We start from the raw sequence: 15,994 nt of genomic DNA, 5'->3' as shown, positions 1-15,994 counted from the left end.
CAAAATCCTTCTGAAAGCTAGAAATATAGAACCAATTTGAGATCCCCTGCCGGTAGCATTTCATGAGGATGAAGAGCTAGTTAGGCTGCACAAGTACGTTATTTTCTGGTTCCGTGTGACTATTTGTCAATAAACAGTTTTCTTCGACGCAATTAATAATGTTCGAATTTCTCCTATTTCCCTTCCTGAGTATTGATGTGAGCTGTCCAACTTACCAATCCACATTCCAATCTTTTCGTACGGATCCTTCGTCGAGCGAGCGGTTGAGCATGATTGCTAAGTTTACAGCTATTACATTAGCATAGTCTGAAAGGACTGTACTTGTATACAATTTAGAACGTATTACTTGCATTTATTAAGTGATTTCAGTAGCTTCGCTACATCGAGGATATCTTTTTTTCCTTTTGAGTCATCAGCCTTATGACTGGTTTGATGCGGCTCGCCACGAACTCCATTCTTGTGCCAATCTCTTCGTCTCAGAGTAGCACTTGCTACGTCCTCAATTACTTGCTGGATATATTCCAATTTCTGTCTTCCTCTGCAGTTTTTGCCCGCTACAGGTCACTCTAGTAGCATGGATGTCATTCCCTGATGCCTTAACAGATGTTAATCTTAATTATCAACAGCCTCAGTTGCTCCGTTTACCTAGAATTTACCTAGGTTTCCATCGGGATAACTCAACCCCTCCCAGAACCATGGACCTTGCCGTTGGTGGGGAGGCTTGGTGCCTCAGCGATACAGATAGCCGTGCCGTAGGTGCAACCACAACGGAGGGGTATCTGTTGAGAGGCCAGACAAACGTGTGGTTCCTGAAGAGGGGCAGCAGCCTTTTCAGTAGTTGCAGGGGCAAAAGTCTGGATGATTGACTGATCTGGCCTTGTAACACTAACCAAAACGGCCTTGCTGTGCTGGTACTGCGAACGGCTGAAAGCAAGGGGAAACTACAACCGTAATTTTTCCCGAGGGCATGCAGCTTTACTGTATGGTTAAATGATGATGGCGTTCTCTTGGGTAAAATATTCCGGAGGTAAAATAGTCCCCCATTCGGATCTCTGAGCGGGAGCTACTCAAGAGGACGTTGTTATCAGGAGAAAGAAAACTGGCGTTCTGCGGATCGGAGCGTGGAAAGTCAGATCCCTTAATCGAGTAGGTAGTTTAGAAAATTTAAAAATGGAAATGGATAGGTTAAAGTTAGATACAGTAGGAATTAGTGAAGTTCGGTGGCAGGAGGTTCAAAATGGCTCTGAGCACTATGGGACTTAAGTTCTGAGGTCATCAGTCCCCTAGAACTTAGAACTTACTTAAACCTAACTAACCTAAGGACATCACACAACACCCAGCCATCACGAGGCAGAGAAAATCCCTGACCCCGCCGGGAATCGAACCCGGGAACCCGGGCGTGGGAAGCGAGAACGCTACCGCACGACCACGAGATGCGGGCAGGTGGCAGGAGGAATAAGACTTTTGGTCAGGCGAATACAGGGTTATAAATACAAAATCAAATAGGGGTAATGCAGGAGTCGGTTTCGTAATGAATAAAAAAATAGGAGTGCGGGTAAGCTACTACAAACAGCACACTGAACGCATATTGTGGCCAAGATAGACACGAAGCCCACGCCTACTACAGTAGTACAAGTTTATATGCCAACTAGCTCTGCAGATGACAAAGAAATTGAAGAAATGTATGATGAAATAAAAGAAATTATTCAGATAGTGAAGGGAGACGAAAATTTAACAGTCATTGGTGACTGGAATTCGGTAGTAGGAAAAGGGAGAGAAGGAAACGTAGTAGGTGAATATGTATTGGGGGGAAGAAATGAAAGAGGAACCCGCCTGGTAGAATTTTGCACAGAGCACAACTTAATCATAGCTAACACTTGGTTCAAGAATCATAAAAGAAGATTGTATACATGGAGGAAACATGGAGATACTGACAGGTTTCAGATAGATTATATAATGGTAAGACAGAGATTTAGGAACCAGATTTTAAATTGTAAGACATTTCCAGGGGCAGATGTGAACTCTGACCACAATCTCTTGGTTATGAACTGTAGATTAAAACTGAAGAAACTGCAAAAAGGTGGGAATTTAAGGAGATGGGACCTGGATAAACTGACTAAACCAGGGGTTGTATAGAGTTTCAGGGAGAGTATAAGGGAACAATTGACAAGACTGGGGGAAAGAAATACAGTAGAAGAAGAATGGGTAGCTTTGAGGGACGAAGTAGTGAAGGCAGCAGAGGATCAAGTAGGTAAAAAGACGAGGACTAGTAGAGATCCTTGGGTAACAGAAGAAATATTGAATTTAATAGATGAAAGGAGAAAATATAAAAATACAGTAAATGAAGCAGGCAAAAAGGAATACAAACGTCTCAAAAATGAGATCGACAGGAAGTGCAAAATGGCTAAGCAGGGATGGCTAGAGGACAAATGTAAGGATGTACAGGCTTATCTCACTAGGGGTAAGATAGATATTGCTACAGGAGAATTTAAGAGACCTTTGGAGAACAGATAACCACTTGTATGAATGCTACAGGAGAATTTAAGAGACCTTTGGAGAAAAGATAACCACTTGTATGAATATCAAGAGCTCAGATGGAAACCCAGGTCTAAGCAAAGAAGGGAAAGCAGAAAGGTGGAAGGAGTATATAGAGAGTCTATACAAGGGCGATGTTCTTGAGGACAATATTATGGAAATGGAAGAGGACGTAGATGAAGATGAAATGGGAGATATGATACTGTGTGAAGTGTTTGACAGAGCACTGATAGACCTGAGTCGAAACAAGGCCCTGGGAGTAGACTAAAGTCCATTAGAACTACTGACAGGCTTGGGAGAGCCAGTCCTGACAAAACGCTACCATCTGGTGAGCAAGATGTATGAGACAGGCGAAATACCCTCTGACTTCAAGAAGAATATAATAATTCCAATCCCAAAGAAAGCAGGTGCTGACAGATGTGAAAATTACCGAACAGTCAGTTTAATAAGTCACGGATGCAAAATACTAATGCGAATTCTTTACAGACGAATGGAAAAACTAATAGAAGCCGACCTCGGGGAATTCCGTAGAATTGGATTGCGTGGAAATGTTGGAACACGTGAGGCAATACTGACCCTACGACTTATCTTAGAAGCTAGATTAAAGAAAGGCAAACCTACGTTTCTAGCATTTGTAGACTTAGAGAAAGCTTTTGACAATGTTGAGTGGAATACTCTCTTTCAAATTCTGAAGGTGGCAGGGGTAAAATACAGGGAACGAAAGGCTATTTACAATTTGTACAGAAACCAGATGGCAGTTATAAGAGTGGAGGGGCATGAAAGGGAAGCAGTGGTTGGGAAGGGAGTGGTACAGGGTTGTAGCCTCTCCCCGTTGTTATTCAATCGGTATATTGAGCAAGGAGCGAAGGAAACAAAAGAAAAATTCGGAGTAGGTATTAAAATCCATGGAGAAGAAATAAAAACTTTGAGGTTCGGCGATGACATTGTAATTTTGTCAGAGACAGCGAAGGACTTAGAAGAGCAATTGAACGGAATGGATAGTGTCTTGAAAGGAGGGTATAAGATGAACATTAACAAAAGCAAAACGAGGATAATGGAATGTAGTCGAATTAAGTCGGGTGATGCTGAGGGAATTATATTAGGAAATGAGACACTTAAAGTAGTAAAGGAGTTTTGTTATTTGGGGAGCAAAATAACTGATGATGGTCGAAGTAGAGAGGATATAAAATGTAGACTGGCAATGGCAAGGGAAGCGTTCCTGAAGAAGAGAAATTTGTTAACATCGAGTATAGATTTAAGTGTCAGGAAGTCGTTTCTGAAAGTATTTGTATGGAGTGTAGTCATGTATGGAAGTGAAACATGATCGATAACTAGTTTGGACAAGAAGCGAATAGAAGCTTTCGAAATGTGGTGTTACAGAAGAATGCTGGAGATTAGATGGGTAGATCATATAACTAATGAGGAGGTATGGAATAGGATTGGGGAGAAGAGAAGCTTGTGGCACAACTTGACTAGAAGAAGGGATCGGTTGGTAGGACATGTTCTGAGGTATCAAGGGATCACCAATTTAGTATTGGAGGGCAGCGTGGAGGGTAAAAATCGTAAAGGGAGAAAAAATGGTTCAAATGGCTCTGAGCACTATGGGACTTAACTGCTGTGGTCATCAGTCCCCTAGAACTTAGAACTACTTAAACCTAACTAACCTAAGGACACCACACACATCCATGCCTGAGGCAGTATTCGAACCTGCGTCCGTAGCGGTCGAGCGGTTCCAGACTGTAGCGCCTAGAACCGCTCGGCCACATCAGCCGGCCATTCCGAACATTTCTCACAGTCACACAGCCAGTATAATTTCGGTAATTTACAGAGAGTACGTGACTTAGATTCCGAACCGTTACAGACCAATAGATTATCATACAATCCTGAACCTGCTCAGACATACAGAGACGATAATTTTGATTATAAGCACTTTCTATCTGTGAGAAAATTAATTACCTTGCCGAATTATGAGAACTCAAATTTTCCCACTGTCACGCAATTTTTTGGACACATGGTACAACAAGACCAACACTTACGCGAGCCATACAGTGACTCAGCACTTATCCAGCTATGTATTTCTAAATTACCACGATCGTTAAGAGTATAACTTTTAACAGGACAGCAAAAAGAAAATATTTCGGCATTTAGAGATCTGCTACAGCTTTTGGAACTTCAGCAATCAGACTATTCTTTCATAAACAAAAATTTTTCACATCCAAACCAAGGCCAACAAGCATACAGTAATTATGACCAGCCACGCTATTTTAATAGCAGAGGTGATAGACCCTCCAGGAATGACAACCACCAGAACTTTAATAAAAGACAAAATTTTAATTATCAGTGTTGTCAAAATTATCAGCAACAGGAAACACATTTTAGTAACAATAAAGGTTTTTTCCCCACAACAACAACAAAGCCAGCCGATTAGCATACCTAACCAACAATGTAATGTGCAAGGTCAACCAAGCTTTAATGTTTCGCCGCCTACACGTATAGCTTCGGCCCCACCAAATAGTAACGCACAGCAACAAGGAAATCAGTATGTACAGAAAACACATCATTTCAACTCTTATCGCAACGCGCCGTATAGGAATGACTGTCATGACAGACGTAAAACTAATGAGCACAGTTTTCAGCGTACATTTAATAACAGTAGGTCTTATCAGCAGCAGAGTCAACCACAACAACAGATTATTATGAATGAACCAGACAGTCGGTATCATCCCAAGCTTAATACGTCAGGAGGAAGTAACAGAACAGTACAAATAGTCGAAATGCCACAGCATCCTCCCGCAAATAACAGCACGTCAGAAAGAATTTGACTAGATACATTACAGGTTGCATCTTCCAGCAACGTAAGCAATACTTTTGACACACAGAATCTTGTTCACGAAAATGTTGTTACTTTTGATGACATCCGAGACACACTTTTGCATGAAAAACCAGTTATACAAACAACCATTTCACACCCTGTCATTGAAGTAAAGATTGGATCATCCAAATTTTCAGCAGTAATCGATTCTGGATCACCTATGTCAGTTATAAATGAGGAAACTTTCAACGAATGTAATAAAGAGAATACCTATCCTACGTTACCATTAGGCAAAACTAAAGTAAAAGGAGCAGTATCTAGTAAAGGAGTAGATGTAAAATTACAGACACACTTATCATTTTGTACTGCAGGTCATACGTTACACTCAAATTTTTGGATTGTTCCCTTATTGACAACAGACGTTATTTTAGATACGAATTTTTGGGTACAACACGACGCAATTATTGACTTTCAAAATTCCTATTTAATGTTAAAGGATGAAAATGTACAACTGGCATTAGAATTTCAGCACGCTTTATCTGCAGATGAACAGGCAATTAATCGGAGAGAGCCGGCCGCGGTGGTCTAGCGGTTCTGGCGCTGCAGTCCGGAACCGCGGGACTGCTACGGTCGCAGGTTCGAATCCTGCCTCGGGCATGGATGTGTGTGATGTCCTTAGGTTAGTTAGGTTTAAGTAGTTCTAAGTTCTAGGGGACTTATGACCTAAGATGTTGAGTCCCATAGTGCTCAGAGCCATTTGAATTAATCGGAGAGAGGTCATTTCTACATCACGTAACATAGACTGTCATACCTCATTGTTTTCAGATACGTATGTTCATAACTACAATACACCAGACGAAGCCGACTACGACGTCATGCCAATGATTTCTGATAAAGTAAAACAAAGCAGTGCAAATACAGACGACGAACGTGCTCAGCTACACAATATTCTTTTACAGTAAGCTCCACTTTTTGACAACATTCATGGTACTATGTCCGGTTTCATGTATGAATTTCAAGTTAAACAGCACGACACATTTAAAGCCAAACATTATCCTATTTCGTATATCCACACAGAACAAGTTAAGAAAGAATTACAATCTATGCTAGACCAAGGAATTATTGAACCGGCAGTTAGTCCGTACATAAACCCGCTCCACATTGTTAAGAAAAAGGATGGATCACTTCGCCTCGTACTTGATTCGCGTCATCTAAACGACATTATTATTAATGAAACAGATCGCCCACAGACACTAGAAGAACTTTTACAGAAATTTCATGGTACTGCTATTTATTCCACATTAGATTTGAAATCGGGATTTTGGCAAACTCAGCTCCTTCCGAACTGCAGAAAGTATACAGCATTTCTCTGTTTTGGTGACTGTTATCAATTTTGTAAATTACCGTTCGGTTTAACTATTTCTTCAGCAGCATTTATTCGCAGTTTGAATAGTATACTTCCGACAGAACTTAAAGACAGAATCACACCATATTTAGACGACATCCTTATTGCTGAAGCTAACTGGTCTGAACACAGTTTGATTCTGGAACAACTTTGCAAACTTTTCGTGCACAAGGACTCACAGTTAATCTTAGCAAATCACACTTTGGCAAAACTTCTATAAAATTTCTTGGACATGTAATTTCAGCAGAAGGCATTGAGCCTGACCCGGAAAAACTGTCATACCTTTTACGTGACATTACTGTTCCAACGACGAAGAAACAACTACGCAGCTTTCTGGGTTTAATTAACTTTTTCTTTAAATTTATTCTTTACTCTGCTTTAGACACCACTAGATTATGCCAACTGACGGGTAAAAACGCTATTTAGTCCTGGGATAGCCAAGCACAGTCTTAGTTTGTTAATCTGAAACATGCCTTGTTGAATGCGCCACTTTTATCTCACCCAGATCTTACCAGAAATTTTTCCATTCCCACCGACAGTTCTAACACCGCTTTAGGTGTACACATTTTTCAGGAAAGTGAAGAAGACGGTGCTACAGTAATTAAAAACATTGGCTTTGCAAGTCGCATTCTGTCACCTGCTGAACGCAATTATTCTGTTACAGAACTTGAAACATTATATGTTGTATGGGCATTTACCAGAATTAGGCATTTTCTTTATGGAAGACGTATTACCGTTTACACAGATCATAGAGATATACAGTTTTTACTTTCAGCTAAATTTACACATGACAGTTTAAGCAGATGGAAACTTTATTTACAGGAATTTAATTTTACAATTGTTCACATTCCCAGTACACAAAATATTGTAGCAGACGCACTATCCCGTTCTCTCAGCAACAATCAGCAAGACATCGCAACCAACTTCTGCCAAGCAAATTATAGCGTCATGTATATTCAACAAGTTGCATTTGAAAATTTCATTTCGTCATCATTACGAGACATAGCACAGGAGCAGAGCAAAGACAACGCATGGAAAGAAATTAAACACCTTTGGTAAGGTAGGAATAATGTTACCATGAGAAACCATTACACTGTACGCAATAACATTCTGTTTCGCCGCTCTCACTCTGACAGCAACAATTGGTTATTATGTATTCCTGACGAACTTGTTAACAAATTAATTTGGTATACTCATTTAAGTTACGCACATTACGGAGCCAGAAAATGTTTTCTTATACTGAGACAGAACTGTTATTTTGCCAACATGGAGAAACGTATTCGACGAGTTTTAGCGTCATGTAAAATCTGCCAGAAAGCTAAATCAGACTCGACTTAACATATTGCCCCGTTACATCCCATTGTACCCTTTAAATTGAGACACATGGCCGCTGTAGACATTTTTGGTCCGATTCCCAGAACTAATAGAGGTATTTGCTATATCTTTGTCGCTGTTGAACTCACTTCGAAATTTGTTACCTTCACTCCGTTACGCAAAGCCAATGCGAAATCTGTATTTGTAAAACTTTTTCTGTTTCATGTAGGGCATGTATTGAAAGTAATTTCCGACAATGGACCACAGTTTCGATCTGCGATATGGACACGTATGTTACGAGTTAGAAACATCTATATATCCAAGTATTACGCTTCTTCGAACCCTTGTGAACCACTAATGAAAGAAATTGGTAAACTATGTAGAATATACTGCCATAAAAGACATATTGATTGGGATACACACATACTCTCATTCCAGGATTAATTAACTCCATACCAAATGAATCTACTACGTTATATTGAAAAATGTTGAACCACCTAACAAAATTAAAGAATTAGTATCTTTTCCTACATCTCGTCGACTACGCCACCATGAAATAATTGACATTGCGCTCAACAACATCAAACGTGCCGCAGAGCGCCGGAAAAGACAGCAAAAGCAGGTTTGTACACGCCATGACTTTCACATTGGACAGAAGATTAGTACACACACACACTATTTATCCAACAGAGGAAAGAGTAGATGCAGTAAATTTGAGATTCTATTCGCAGGTACATATAGAATTCGCAGCATTCCTCACCCTAATGTAGTACATGTCGAAACACCGAGAACCAGAAAAAGCAAAGGCAATCACCATGTCTCCAATATTAACCCCTTTATGGAATGTACATACTTTGTGATTTATCACACTGTAATGCCATTTCTTGATATTTATATGGGCACTTATGCAATTATATTTATGTGACTCCTTTCTGATAATGATCGTATTTTTTTCTTGGCAAGTGACCGGCAAGGTAAGCTTAGCAGGTCGCTTTTCTTTTCGTTAGACATCAGGCCGTGCACATTTTCCATTTTTTGTGTATGTATGATTGTTTTCCTATCGAAAGTAGAATTTTTCTCTTTATGCACTATGAAATCTTTAAGATGAAACAAACACCAGATGACATTGACATTTTGCCTTATTATATCTCAACATCTTGACTATTTTACATTTTTTGCTACTACATTATGATACTGTGTGTACATTTTTTGCATTTGAAAACTGTCTATGTTTTTGACATAATACATTTTCTATCATGCTATGCTGTATGCCTAGTTATATTACTAGAAACAAGTTTTTATTTAATGCATATATGAATTAAATGCAAGATATTAATCCATATTCATCATTTTCAGAAAGCAATAACGTGTAAAAGAAATAAATTAAACAAACCACAGTGGTTTACTATGAAATGGAAATTTCACCATCGGAATGAACGAAAGAAAATGCAATACCGTGTCATGAAGAGTAAATGGATCAGAATTAACAAGCATTAACAAGAATATACTATAAACACTGTATAATAGCAGTCGTAACTAATTATTTTTCTTTCAGAATACGAGGCGATTGATGCAGGCTGTCAGACAGAACTACACATGTTAATTTTAGTGATGAAATATGCCAGAAGTAAGAAACTCTATACTATATGAAGCAATGAATGATAATGAATAGTTGTATGAAGTAAATGGTAATATGAATATGAATAATGAAATGTCTATTTTTTGCAGATGATAGTAAATGATGATGAATAGTTATATGAAGTACATGATAATATGAATAATGAAGTTTTTCTTTGCAGATGATAATAATGATGAATTTATGGTAATATGAATAATGAAGTTTTTCTTTGCAGATGATGATAATAATGAAGTTTATATATTTACTATTAGTTAAGAAATGCTATGTAGTTATTTAAGTATTTGTTGCAGTTCCTTTTGACAGTATGTCTTAAGTCACATAGTATAATGACTGAATGTTTTGGGAAAGGCAGCTAGAGTACATACATATTGAGTACACGTTTCATTACCTGTTAATTCGAAGTTTACTACTTTTCAACATAATATGAATACATTTCTTGTTTCAGCTCAATAATCCATTTTGTATTTTTTCCAGGAGAAGCTTTTCATCATTTTAATATGCTATAAGCAGTTACTTATTAAACCTGTTCTAGTACTTGCATTTTTTTACCAAGTTGTGTTTATCATTTATGAATGTGATCACATATACTGTACTTGTTTCATAACCTTGCTACAGCTGACTCATGACGAATGACGTTATTAATCCTTATTTCCAACAATAAGTCAAAAGCAAATATTTTCATGCTCCAGCAATTATAGATCCCAATGCAGTGCATTGCTAGCACAAAAAATAATTTAATTATTATCATTCCCAACTATTACCAGTATACAAGTAAATAATGCTACCAGTTTAAGATATATTTCTAGTCCGAAATATAATGCAAATTTTTCTGAAGTATAGATTCGCTTATGTCTATGTATTATTGGACTACAGACCTTGAGTAATAGTTCCAGTATCTTACATTTTAAATATGTCTTATGTGACTTACATGATATCATATATAAACACTAGCAGCTTGATGCTACACTCAGTAACTCCTGTTTTGAATGATGACTTCTGAATAATGCATAATAAATACCTGGTAACTGGCCAGTGAATGCCAATAATTACTGTAATTAGATGTCTTATGATGCTAATGATTACTGTAATGAGATAACTTACACATGAATGCTATGTCAATAATTACTGTAATGAGGTGACTTCTGAATAATGTATAATAAGTGTTTTGTAAATGGCCAATGAGTGCCAATAATTACTGCAATGATATGACTTCTTAACAATGTTTTATTATACTCTATAGATGAATGCCAATGATTACTGTTATAAGATGACTTATGCATAAATGCAATGTCAATGATTACTATAATGAGATGACTTATGCATAAATGCTATGCCAATAATTACTGTAATGAGATGACTTATGCATAAATGCTATGCTAATAATTACTGTAATGAGATGACATATGCAGAAATGCTATACCAATGATTACTGTAATAAGATGACTTATGCGTAAATGCTATGCCAATAATTACTGTAATAAGATGACTTATGAATAATGTTCTCTAATACTCCATATATATTACAGAAATGTTTAGTAACTGGCCAATGAGTGCCAATAATTATTCAGATTGGTTGACACACCAGTGTAGTTCTGAATGATGACTAGCATAAGACTTAATGTCCTTCACCTTCTGACCTAATTACCAGCAATTACTGCAATATCCGTATGTACTGTCCATCCTCATGATCATGGAACACAATATTTGGTTTTTGCACTAATTCTACGTTGATGTAAGAGTATGGATTCTGCAAGGATGTGGTGTTGACATCAAGCTGTCCACCACCTTGAACGATGGAGATGTTATTATGGTCCTAGTGTTTGGTGTACCTAATGTACTACCAAAATGATAACATACAATGTTAATGCAACATTTCAGTGTCTTGGGTACACTGATAAATACTTCAGGAAGAGAACTTCAGATTGTCTCACCTGGTTTTGTGCTTATGTAGAAAGATATGGACTTTCAGCACAGCTATGTGCAACTCACTGTGCTACAACTATGATGTAATCCTTCCCATTCCTTTCCTAGTTCTTGTAAAGTGGTAAAGACATATACAGTGCATATGCACTTTATTTCATTTCTCAATATGTTTAAATCTTGTAAAATGGTAAAGACATATACAGTGTGTATGCACTTTATTTCATTTCTCAATATGTTTCAATTCTTGTAAAATGGTATAGACTTTTACAGTATGTGTGCACTTTATTTCATTTCTCAATATGTTTAAATTCTTGTAAAATGGTAAAGACTTATGCAGTGCGTGTGCACTTTATTTCATTTCACAATATGTTTAAATTCTTTTAAATTGTAAAGACTTTTACTGTGTGTGTGCACTTTATTTCATTTCTCAATATGTTTCAATTCTTGTAAAATGGTAAAGACTTATACAGTGCTTGTGCACTTTATTTCATTTATTAATGTATGTAAATATGCTAAAGACTTCTACAGTGCATGTGCACTTTATTTCACTCCTTCATAGGTCTAATTCATGTAAAAATGCCAAAGAGTTTTACAGTGCGTGTGCACTTTATGTCATTTGTTAATATATTTTGTACTCATTGCGTATACATTTAGTCATTTCTTAATGTGTTCTGAACTCAGTGCGTGTGCACTCTATTTAATTTCTTACTATGTTGTGTACTTACATTATCTATCAATAATGTTATATATATGTATGTACTCTGTGACTGTAGACTTAGTAAACTAGACAGATTATAGAAAAATTTGTTGCTCATGGCAAGTCCAATTGACTCACCATCGCTGCCAAATTTTTGACTCCCCCCCCCCAGTGGAGTGTCCATGATTAAGGAATTTGTTGCTAGTGCACTTGAGAAGATGTAATATTGATGGATTGCTCACGCGCTGCCTGCGATATGGAAGCTATAAGAGAATCACAAACCAGGGAGCAGTGTTGTACGCAGGAGGAACTGTGTAGCAGTTGCAGTAGTAGTAGCGAGCAGTCGTGTGTGTGGAGTTGGCTGGGCCGGTCATGGGGGAGCGATGGCGGTGCCTGAGCATTGTAGTATAAGGTAAAAGCAGCCTCGCGCATATGTAGTATTGTTATATCAAATCCCATGTAAATGTTTTTAAAAAATCTCTTAATAATAATCTTTCTCATAAAAAGTAACTTTTGACAATCATTCATCTCAATTGAAAGAATTTACTAATTTCTCCAATTCATGGTCATCCCGATTATTGTAAAGAAAAATCAGTTGTTTCCTTTTATACATGACAAATCGATCGGCGAGCATTGCACTGGGCTGTGCTAGAAAATTTTCTTATGGGAGCAGATATATATTGCGTTATCCGGCGATCTTATTGAGGTAAGAATTTTCAATTTATTCAGAATGATCTTTCAGGGCCATGACGCAGCACTGCTGACGTCCAAATTTACCGGTTTAGATTCACAGTCAGTTAATTATTGAAGGGTTATAAGAGAGCCACAATTTTATTGAGAGATTAGTCACATCGTATTATTAGGAGGTTACGGAATTTATCTGTTGATAGGTTACACTGAATGTGAATTATATAATTATATTTTTTTTACTGTTGGGAGGTTATTATATAATTATCTTTGGGAGGTTACACTCATGTTTTAGCAACTTTTTGAGTTTGGACTAGACTTCTGAAACAGTTGCTGAAAATAACTTCAACAACATGTCGAGGGTAAAGTCATCTCCAAGTATAACAATCCGATTGTCAAGTATAATCTCCACCTATACTCTCATATAGAAACTATCAACTTCAGTTTCGCTACAAGATAAAATACTTCTAATAGCGCACCGCCGCCAATTGTACTTAATCTATCCTTCCTGAACACCATTAGGACATTTGTATAAATTTCAACTGCGCTAATCTTCAGCTTTAGCCAGCTTTAAGTACATATAACAATTTGAGCTTCAATGTTTTTTTATTAGGATTTGGAGCTGTGTTTGTTTCACAATACAGCTACCAATATTAACTAATACAATACCAATGTTTCATGGGTCTGCTCTCGTCCTGCATTTAACCTGAATCGTTTGAGGCTGAAGCCATTTTTGTCCTTTCGCTAGATCCTCTATCCTAAAAAACCACACAGACCCCCCCCCCCCCTACCCGTCTAGCTGCTCCTGTGTGTAATGGACCCCTGACCCATTAAGAGGAACTTGGTACCACAATATTCTATGGCGCAAGTCAAGGAATCTGCAGCCTACATGGTCACAGAACAGTCTGAACATCTGATTCAGTCCCTCCACTTGGCTCTGCCCCAAAGGTCCGCAATGGTCCTGTCGACGACGCTACAAATGGTTAGCTCTGCAATCATCTTACAAAAAAGACTGGCAGTCTATACCATTTCAGCTAATCGTCTGAAACCAGAGAAAATCTCTTCCGATCCAAAGTGACCACGTCATTAGCACCGGTATGAGCCACCATGTACAGTTTCCTGCACCCTGTTCTCTTCATGGCATCTGGAAAGACTTGTTCCACATCTGGGATGACTGTCTTCAGTATGCACACTGGATTCCTTCCTCTCCTTGGCAGCAATACCCCAAGAGGTCTCATTATGTGTCCAAAATTGGAGACCCCAAATAACAGTAATCCAGCCTCTGTGACTGTCCAGATCTTGCAGGTCAAAAGGCTTTCTCTGAAATCTACCGCATCTGGCTCAGGATTTTTATCAGCTACAGATAGCACCTGAAACCTACACAGAAGAGCCAAAGAAACTGGTACACCTGCCTAATATCGTGTAGGCCCCCCGTGAGCACGCAGAAGTGTTGCAACATGACATGGCATGGATTCGACTAATGTCTGAAATAGTGCTGGAGGGAAGTGACACCTTGAACCGTGGAGGGCTGTCCATAAATTCGTAAGAGTACGAGGGGTGGAGATCTCTGAACAGCACGTTGCAAGGCATCCCAGATATGCTCAATAATGTTCATGTCCAGGTAGTTAGGTGGCCAGCGAAAGTGTTTAAACTCAGAAGAGTATTTCTGGAGTCAATCTGTAACAATTCTGGACGTGTGAGGTGTCACATTGTCCTGATGGAATTGCCGAAGTCCTTCGGAATGTACAATGGACACGAATGGATGCAGGTGATCAGGCTTACGTACATGTTACCTGTCACAGCTGTATCTAGAAGTATCAGGTTCTCCCATATCACTCCAACTGCACATGCCCCACACCATTACCAGCTTGAACAGTCGCCTGGTGACATGCAGGGCCCATGGGTTCATGAGGTTGTCTCCATACCCGTACACGTCCATCTGCTCGGTAAAATTTCAAACGAGACTCGTCCTACCAGGCAACATTTTTCCAGTCATCAACAGTCCAATGTTGGTGTTCACGGGCCCAGGCAAGGCATAAAGCTTTGTATCGTGCAGTGATCAAGGGTACACGACTGGGCCTTCGGCTCCGAAAGCTCATATCGATTAAGTTTCATTGAATGGTTCGCACGCTGACACTTGCTGATGGCCCAGCATTGAGATCTGCAGCAGTTTGCGGAAGTGTTGCACTTCACGTTGAACGATTCTCTTCAGTCGTCGTTGGTCCCATTCTTGCAGGATCTTTTTCAGTTGCAGCGATGTCGGAGATTTGGTGTTTTACCGGATTCCTGATATTTACGGTACACTTGTGAAATGGTCGTACGGGAAAATCCCCACTTCATCACTACCTCGGAGGTGCTGCGTCCCATCGCTCGTGTGCCGAATATAATACCACGTTCAAACTCACTTAAATCGTGATAAACTGCCATTGTAGCAGCAGTAAGGGAACTTACAACTGCGCCAGACACTTGTTGTCTTATACGGGCGTTGCCGACCGCAACGCCGTATTCTGCCTGTTTAGACATCTCTGTATTTAATTACGCATGCTTATACCAGTTTCTTTGGCGCCTCAGTGTATTTGTCAGACGGACGGGGGAGGCCTTACGATCGGCTCCCTGGAAAGTCTTTCGCGACTGCTACATTTTGGAACGACGTACTACAGGTGAAGAGTCACCTCAGTGTGGGAAGTTATGGGGGCAGCCGCAGTAATAGACCTACCCGAGGACACGTGGGAGTTGCTGGACATCTGATTTGTGCCCCCCGCCTCATCCCAGTGATGCCTTCAGGCAACAGCCTAAGGGTGCGTGACCGAAGCCAGCGCTTCCTGAAGTGTCACGAACACAGCAATCACATCTCTGTCCGTACTAAAGATGGTGGAACTATACACTGCACAATTATTATAATGCGGGACTGTGTCTAGTCAGTGCATATGCACGCAAGCAATTTGCGTACTGAACTACTAAGCACACAGGTAATGAGCGTAG

Source organism: Schistocerca nitens, chromosome 1 (genome assembly GCF_023898315.1).
Source record: "Schistocerca nitens isolate TAMUIC-IGC-003100 chromosome 1, iqSchNite1.1, whole genome shotgun sequence".
In the NCBI taxonomy this organism is placed as follows: Eukaryota; Metazoa; Arthropoda; class Insecta; order Orthoptera; family Acrididae; genus Schistocerca; species Schistocerca nitens.
The sequence above is the reverse complement of the archived record's forward strand: the minus strand, read 5'-3'. Positions refer to the sequence as shown.